Here is a 9,802-nt window from a genome sequence, read left to right on the forward strand (position 1 = left end):
GCTAGAATAAAACTAAAATTGTTACAAGATGCAAGACCAAGAGGAGGATTGGGCCTGCCCAATTGGGAACTATATCACCAGGCAGCAAGTTTGATATGGGTTAAAGAATGGATAACACTAAGGAATACCAGATTATTGACCCTTGAAGGACATGATCTATTGTTGGGATGGCATGCCTTTTTATGGTACAAGGGAACTAAAACACAGGGGTATTTTAGAAGACATTACCTACAGGAGGCTTTGGTACTAAATTGGGAGAAAATTAAAAGACAATATTATTTAAAAATTCCAGTCTGAATATCAACTATTGAAGCCTTTTCATATGCAATAATATACAAAAAGGAACAAACAGTTAGATATGGTGAAATATTGAATGCAGAGGGTGAACTTAAATCTATGCAAGAACGGGAAAAGGAAGGTATAAAGATGAACTGGTTTTCATATGTGCAAATACAATCTAGATATGACAAGGACCGTAAAGAGGAAGGTTTTTATGATGAAATGACTGAGTTAGATAAAATTTTGATGGGTACTGATGAAAAAGTAATTTAAAAACTTTATGGACACTTACAAGAGGTTAAGTTAGAAGAAGATCAAGTTAAAGAAACTATGATAGCTTGGGGGGGAAATTTTGGGCATGGGATTGAATTAGAGATGTGGCAGAAATTGTGGTCTCAAAATTATAAAATGACAATGTCAACAGCATATAAAGAAAATTTGTATAAGATGTTTTACAGGTGGCATCTACCCCCGACGAGAATAGCAAGAATGTTCAAGAATAAATCAGAAAAGTGTTGGAAATGTCATCAAGACACCGGGTTCATATTACCATATGTGGTGGACTTGCGCAGAAGCTAAAAGATATTGCGCAGAAGCTAAAAGATATTGGCTGGAGAAAATGACACAAAAATGTATAGACTTTAAACCAGAGACTTTTTGATTGGGAATTATGCCTGAAATATATAATAGAAACTTGAAATATTTGATTGTAAATGTTATAACAGCAGCTAGAATTGTATTTGCAAAAAATTGAAAAAATGAGAAAATACCAACCCAGGAGGAAACTATTCAAAAAATTATGGAATGTGCGGAAATGAGTAAATTGACATTTGAAATTAGAGAAGAAGATGAATAATTTTACAAGGTTTGGGATTTGTTTTATCAATGGTTAGATAAAAAATCATGGTAATGGAAAAAGTGGGAGAACTTTTTATATTTTAGGAATAATAGAATGATATATGCAATACTATAAGAGTTTAGCACTGTTAAACAGATTAGAACGATGTAATGGAATGATGTATGTATGATTTCAGTATATAGAATATTTTGTTTAAAACGTAGGAATAATAATTGGAGTTGAACTATTGATGCAAAGTGATGTTGTATGTATGGATTCAATACTTAGAATATCTTGTTTAAAATTAAGGAATAATAATTACAGTTGAAAAATTGACATATAACAATAATGTAATGTTTATCTAATGAACAATTTGTGATTCGATATATAATTGTAAGTGGTGACCATGGAAAGGATGCACAAAATCTTGTAACCAAATGACACACTCTGCAGTCTGAGATGATCCTCCTGGGCACTCCATGCAGGCGCTAAATGTGTTTAACAAACATTTTCGCTAGCTTCTTTGCGGATGGTAGTCCTGAGCAAGCAATGAAATGGGCTTGCTTGGAAAATAGGTCAATGACTGTCCAAATTACCACCGCTGTCTGGGAGCTCGACGATGAAGTCCATTGCAATCTCTTCCCATGGTCGGCTAGGGTTGGCTACCCATTGCAGTAGGCCAGGGGGCTTACCTGGCTGTATTTTCATGGTTGCGCAAGTGGCACAGCTTTTTACGTAATCTTCCACTTCAGCTTTCATTTTTGGCCACCAAAATTGACACCTGGCGAGGTGGAGCATTTTTAGGAATCCAAAGTGGCCTCCTAATTTCGCATCATGGCTTCGCTGTAGTACTTCCAGCCTCAAGCTCACGGGAACATACAGTTTGGATCCTTTCCAGGCTAAGCCATCTCTCATCATCAGGATGTCCTTGTTGTTGTTGATCCAGGGTCTGCTGGCAGCGCCAATTTGATTGCTGCGGTCAGCTTGTCCTGGCTGATGGTAGGTGGCCAGTTAGTCTGGCCTCTGCTGGTGACTTGGGCCACTTTTTGGTGGTAAGGGGGAAGGATGGGGTGAACCACTTCTTCCTTCTTACTGTCATACTGTGGTTTTCTCGATAAAGCATCGGTCAGCAAGTTCTTCCCTGCAAGGATGTGCTTCAGTTCGAGTTTGAACCTTCGGAAGTATTGTGCCCAGCGAACTTGCTTTGGGGACAGTCTTTGAGGGCTTATGAGGGCTTCGAGGTTTTTATGGTCGGTCCAGACCTCGAATTTCACAGTGCCCCCCTCCAGGAAATGTCTCCAAGTGAGCAGGGTCCACCTGACTGCATATGCTTCTTTCTCCCAAATGGCCCACCTCCTTTCAGTAGAGGTGAGTTTTTTGGAGACATAGGAGCACGGCAAGAGGTGTCCTTCTTTGTTCTTTTGCAGTAGCACTGCGGCTACCACTACATGACTGGCATCCGCCTGGATTATGAATTGACGTTCTGGGTCGGGGTGTTGCAGTATGGGCTCTTGGGCAAAGAAGCGTTTTAATTTCTCAAATACTTTTTGACAGTCCATTGTCCACCCAATAGGTTGGTTTGCCTTTGGCTTTGTCAGGGAAGGCCTGGTTTTTAACAGTTCAGTCAATGGCAGGGCAACTTCTGCAAAAGCTGGGATGAATTGCCTATAGAAGTTGGCAAATCCAAGAAAGCTTTGTAGCTGTTTGCAGGTGCTTGGGGGTTTCCAGTCTAACACAGCTTTCATTTTCCCTGGATCTATCTCCATCCCCTCATTGGAGATGCGATAGCCAAGGTAATCTAGTGAGGTTTTGTGGAACTCACACTTAGACAATTTTGCATATAGTTTGGTGGCTAAAAGTTTTTCCAGGACCTGTCACACAAACTTCACATGCTCTTCTAGAGTCTCAGAAAACATGAGGATGTCATCAAGATAAACGAGCACACACACAGACCCACACGGTATAGGTGCTCATGTAGCACCTCATTTATGTACTGTATGAAGACTGCAGGGGCCCTTTGTAGCCCAAATGGCATAACTTTGAAGTGGAAACTGCCAAGAGGGCAGTTAAAGGGGGTCTTCCATTAATCTCCCTCCCTGATACGTATGCGGTAATATGCCTCTCAAGTCCAGTTTGGTGAACACCTTGCCCTTAGCCAAGTGGTTCAACATATTCTTCATGAGGGGTAGGGGGTTGGTATTCTTTACGCATACACCGTTTTTTCCCGCACAAATCAATGCAGAGACGAACCCCGCCGTCTTCTCTTTGAAGAGCACGGGGGCCGCTACTTCTGACTTAGCTGGTTCAATAAAGCCCCGCTTCAAATTGATGTCAATGTAGGGAGTTCCGGTTCCGGCGGCGGCGGCGACGGGCAGCTCTTTGCCCGCTCCGGCTCCCCGGTGGGCTTCCCCACTCCTTGGGGGGCACAGGACACCCCGTAGAGGGGTCCTGCCGGAGGGGCGGCATCGCGGAGGTCTCCTGCAGCGGCGGCAGCCGGCGGGGGCTCTCTCGCGCGCCCAAGGCACCGGGGAGCAAGCTCGGAGGGCGCATCGCGTTTCCACGCCTCGCGCCTCGCTACAAGCCGACTGGAGAATGCTACAATTGAAGGAAGCAGCTGCGGTGCGGTGAGGTTGCCTCTCTCTTCATCCCTTACTTTGCATGAAGATTTGATTCAGCTTTTAAAACTTTAAAACAACTTTCGGAGCATTTTGGAGGTGCGGCTGGAGGGAGGGGGGTTTCCCCCCCCCCCCTTGGACAAGCGGCAAGAAACAATTTTGCTCTCAGCCCCCGGGGAAGGAGGAGGGGGGAGAGCCAACGAATGAAGCCTCACTTAGGCTGAGATGATTTTCTTTTCAATTTAATTTTACATATTACAATGATTTGAGGACTTTTGGAACTTTCTAAAACTTTGTTACGCCTCTGTGCCCAAAACTGGCAGGGCAAGATGGCACACTTCCGTTGTCTTTATGAACTCTGAAACCTGACTCCACCTTTAAAATTCAGGCTTCCGGTCTTTGTCTCCGTGTCTCCCAGAGGAACCTCTTGTGGATTGGTATTTTTTTAACCTTCTAGGGGAAATTTTCTATCTATTGCCAGACTTATTGGAGAGATTCTCTTCTGCCTGGTTATTCTGCTCCCGGATTCACCTGGCTACCCTTCTTTTCTAATTGCTTACTTCATATTTGAACTGAACTTTTAACGTTATAAAGGATGGCATCTAAAAGACCCCCTCCTGGAAAACCTGGCTTTGCCACTTCTGCTCCAACATCCGCAACATCCAGTCCAGCCACACAGTCAAAGATAACAGAACTGATGCAACATAAGACTACAGAGATGGACTTTCAACAAATGCTTCAACAAATTCTACAGGGCCAGGAGGAAATCAAGAAACAGTTAAGGGAAATGAAAGATGAAATTAAAGAAAATCAAGCCCAAATATATAAGAACTCACAAAGACTGAATCTTGTGGAAGGGGGGGTGGAGGAGGTGAGGGGGGGGGTGGAAGCCGTGCAGAAAGGGAACAAAGATCTTGACATCCAACAGATGAAATTAGAATTTGAGAGAATGTCCTATTATCTTAGATTTCAAAATGTTATAGAAGAAGATGGGGAAAATATAAGGGACATCATGACAAACATTCTGGCTGACTATACACACAAAGAAAAACAACAGATGGGGTGGGATATAGATCTGGTTTATAGAGTGAACTCAGCTTATGCTAGAACACACAATTTACCCAGGGAGGTTCACATTAAATTCCTTAGAAAAACCACAAGAGATGAAATTCTGGGTGTACAAAGGGGGCAAGCATTGACATATCATGATATGGAGATAACCATTCTGAAGCAGATCCCTAAGAAGATTAGAGAAAAAAGAAAAAATTATTCGCAATTAGCGAATAAATTATACCAGAAAGGGGGGTGGTTCAGATGGTTGATGCCTGAAGGTATGCTGATATTCTGGGAGGAGACAAGAATCAGAATTAATTCACCCATAGAGGCGCAGGCCTTTATGGAAAAAAATAAAACACTCCTAGAGAAACCACCAGACACTACAACGGACACGCAGGACACGGGAGGGGCCAGAGCTCTGCCAGTGGAGGGAGATGGGGCAATAGCAAGAAGACTCAGATCACAGAAATAAATATGAAAATCATATTATTATAAATTGACCGAAAGTGAAAATGGAATTATATTTGGATTTTATATTGTAATGTTTAATTTGATTGAATTTAATAATAGAACTAATATGCTGATTATAATCAATTATATACTAATGCATTATATATAAATGTACGCTATGGGTATGGAGGGAGGGGGGCCTCACACACTTTGCAACTGCCAAAATTTGTATACCTGTCCATTTACCCTTTTCCCTATAAATTTTGAAAAACCAATAAAATTTTATTACAAGAAATTGATGTCAATGTACTTCCTTAATTCTACCATCTCTTTGGGAGTCATGGAGTACATTTTCGGCTTTGGTAGGGTAGCCCCAGATATGAACTCTATCGCACAATTGGTGAGCCGATGAGGGGGGAGATAGTTACAATCTTCCTCACCGAAAACCCCTGCCAGGTCCCAGTACTCTTTTGGCACTTGCTGTATGCCTGAGGGTTTTGTGTCTGTTGCACGGGTTGCAGGCTCTGGGTGGTCTGCTTTATTGGGTTCAATAGTCCCCGGGTGACCCTTTGGCTTCACGGGTGGTAGTGGCCCAAAGCTTATAATCAATTTCCGAATGCTGTCCTCCCACTTTATGGTAGGTGTCCACTTGTCTAGCCATGCAAACCCCAGGATAATTGATTCATGCATCTTTGGAGCTATGATGGATTTGAGGAGTTCATAGTGGCACCCTATCTGCAACTTTACCAAGTTGGTAATTAATTTGGCTGGGTCCCCGCCAATTAGCGTCCCATCTACCTGCTCAAACCGAATGGGATGGGCTAGGCTAGGCTTCTTGTGCGTATGCCTAGCTGCTCCATGATACACATGCTGATTCAGCATTGGGTGCATCCGGTGTCCACAATTGCCTCAACTTCCCCTTCTACCCCCGTCTTGGGCACTATGAGCTTGGCTTTGATGGCAAAGGGGCGGATGGGTATGCTTACCATCGGGTCGTCATCCCCACCACTCCCTTCACCTGGCAAGGGCCCCTTGGTTGGGCAAGGGCCTTTGGCTGGGCCTCCACTGATACCTGGGGAAAGGGTTTGTTTGTCTGAGGCCTGCTTTGCAAATTTTGCAGCTTGTCTTCTCCCAGGCAACTTCATTTGGCTTTCTGCTGGCTGAGGTTCCTGGATGACCTTTCCCTTCAGCACTTTTCCTTGTCTTGCTATTGGCAGGGAATCATCTTTGGGAGGGGGAGCTCTTCCCCCTCCGAGCTCCCCAAGCTTTTTCCCCCATTTCTTTGTGAAGGGGGGCAGAACCCCCGCACCTGCCACTGATTTTGTGCCAGCGTGTGTGGGGGTGGGGAGAAAGGCGGCTCAGCTGCTGTTCCCAGATCTCAGGCTGCTGTTCTCAGGTCCTCTGGTTCTCCCTGTGGGGGGATTGCAGCTGGGTCTGGAACTGGTTGAGGGTTCAGTCCCTGGGGTTGCCCCAGGCCAGTTATCTGAAGTGGTGCCACCTGCTGAGGAGGGGCAGGATTCCATTGGTATTGCCCCCATCCATGGCCCAGGAAGAAAGCCCACCCTGGTGGTGCTTGATTCACAGGCTGCAGCCCAAACATTGGTGGCTGCCTAGGGGGAGAAATCCCCCAGCCCCCTTGCTGCTGGCTGAATTGATTTCCCCATCCTGGTTGAGGGCCCATCCACGTCCCAGGGAGGAGGGGTGCGGGCGTTGGTCTTGCTCCAGTTGCAAGGTGTTGGCCTGACCTGCTTGGCACTGTATGGAAGGAGCATAATTCTCCAGTCCAGTGCGTTGCAGAGTCTCTACCAGGGAAGGTGAATGTGGGCTGGCCCATGGTCCACCTGGGTGGTCTAGAGCTAAGGCAAGGGTTGATTTCACTCACGTTCTGCTGTCCGAATTGGTCTGGAAAGCCGGTCAGAGGCTGCCTGTGTGAGGGTGGCTGGGATACCCATTCATTGGATTGGCTGTTTGGTGTTTGCTTTGGCCTCCAGTCGTGGGTCAAGGCTGCCCTCACACCCTGCTGTGGCTCCAACAGCAACTCTCTAGTTGCAATAAATCCTGAGGCTTCATCTTGCAGAGCTAGTTCCGATTGCGAGGGAGGCCTAGGCCTGGCTCCCAGCTGGCGTTCCCTCTCTGCGGCCTCCACCACTGCTTTGGAAGGCATTTAGATGGTCTCGGCATAGATAGGCAATCTGTCATCTGCTGCTTTCCCCGTGGCTTTCTTCTCCTCCTCCATCTTCACTGAGGTTTTGCACTGCCCAGCTCAGGTCAGTGCTGGGACTCAGAACCCCGAAGAGCACCCCAATTTTCGGGGTAGCTAGTGAAGTCTTTTCATGGAGATTCATGTTCCAAATAGCATCCAAAATTAAATCAGAGTTCAAGGCAAAGTATTGCTCAAAGTTCCAATTTATTAAGAGAGCCATGTTGGCACATCTGGGAAAACCCAAATGTGAAAGCTTCCTGGTTGTCCCCACCCAGTTGAAAGTTCATGATCTTGTCCCCACACCCACAAGTCCATCACATGGTCCAATCTTCCACTGCCATGTTGGCAGTTCCACCCATCCAGTTCCGGTCAGGTGCAGAGGTGTAGAAACAAAGGATGACCTTGGATTCTAGAAAGGAATTTTATTTTGGCTACATAGAACTTAACTCTGTACCATCCCCCCTCCCATTTTCCCACAATAGAAACAGCATAGTAGAATAATAGAAAGTGTGGCAGGTCAAAGATCCAAAAGGAGTATGGCTGCAGGCCTGACAATTGTTTTATTTCTTTTGCAGTTAGTATTATTAGGATGAAGAAGAGGCAACAGAGTATGACCATTTTCTTCACCAAAAAACCAAGACAGGAGCAATCAGCTGATCCACAACCAGCACCACCAGCAGTTGGACCAACACCACCAGTGCCAGCACCACCAGTGCCAGCACCACCAGCACCAGCACCACAAGCATGACCACTTCCACCACTTGAAGTCGGAGAAAGCAGCAAGTTCATCTCCTCCACTGAAAGTCTTCCAAAACTTTCTGACTGCTGGAATTTGCAGCAATACAGAAACGTCAAGGAGAAGTATGATGGACTTGCAGTGTCCGACAAAAAGTTATGTTGTGAGTACTGTGTGAAACACGGAATCTCTTTAGAGAAAGGTGTTCATGTTTCCACAGAATGGAAAAATCTCCAGGTTGAGGCAGCAGGGACAAATAAGGAGAATCAGCAATCATCTCTCAGAGAAAAAATGAAGGAACATTTTCAATCAAAATCACACATTATTTGTAGAGAGAACAGTAAACAACGGGAGCAGGATGCTTTAACCAAATCCGTAGATAGGTCAACTGGCAAACTTTTATCCAGTACTTGCAAAATATTCTTTAGAGTTTACAATCTGGCCCAAAGATGTAAACCATTTTCAGACATTGAAGGGCAGGTGGATTTGCTAAGTGCAGTTGGAGTAGATCTGGGAGTAAGCTTGCATTCACGGAGATCCGCAGTGAAAATAGTTGAATTCATTGCAAACGAAATTAAAACCACTGTGCCAGCATTATTGCAAAGAATCAGAAAGTGTATTTGATAATCGATGAAGCCTCAATGCTATCGATGAAAGCAGTTGTGATAGCAACCGTTTTCATTGAGCCTGTGGAATTGGAGAAACAAGATGCGGAGACCATATGTTTTGCAGTGATGGGAAGTTTACATAAAGTTGGGTTTACCGCTGAATATCTGCTGAAGCATTTAATAACATTCTGCTCCGATGGTGCCAGTGTTATGCTTGGGAGAAAATCTGGAGTCAGCACCAAATAGCTAAAGACTTCCCAAACATTGTAATCTGGCACTGCTTGAACCATCACCTCCAACTTGTACTGGATGACTCCATAAAGGACATCAAGCAACTGAACCACTTCAAAATATTCCTTGACAAGATACACAACACTTTCCATAAATCCTGTAAGAGCCAGACGGAACTTTTCCAAATCTCTGAACAACTGGGCATTGAAATCGTGAAGATTGGCAGAGTTTTGGGACCAAGATGGGTTGCCTGTAGTTTAAGGTCAACCATAGCTTTGTGCCGTGCTTATCCAGCGCAACATCAGTTTTTTCTGGGCAATGAAAAATTCCCAGGCATGGCTGCCCGTTTTGAAAATTTAAATTTTTTGACTGATTTGGCACTCATGATTGATATTCTAAATGAAATTTCTCTTCTGTCAAATGTCCTCCAGGGGAGAAACACAAACATCATCAAGGCTGAAAAATTGGTATTGCAATCAATTAAATCATTTGAAATGCTTAGACGGGGAAAGGGCCCATATGAAAAAAAGGTTGACGGAATGATAGCTTCAGAAGCCTTCAAAAACATAAAATTAGTTCAAAATCAAATATTCGTTGCACTTTCTCGTGAACATCTTTTGGAAAGCATTATCACCAATTTGAAGAAAAGGCTGATGGATTTCAAACATCTAAAAACAGGTAGCCAATTGCCAGACACAAACAAATTACAATTTCTCACATATTTGGAGCCGGATTACTGGAACATTGAAAATGTAGTTGTTCCATGGGCAGAAGCAGAGGAAAGAT

This window comes from Natrix helvetica (genome assembly GCF_964273705.1).
Source record: "Natrix helvetica genome assembly, chromosome: W".
Taxonomy (NCBI): domain Eukaryota; kingdom Metazoa; phylum Chordata; class Lepidosauria; order Squamata; family Natricidae; genus Natrix; species Natrix helvetica.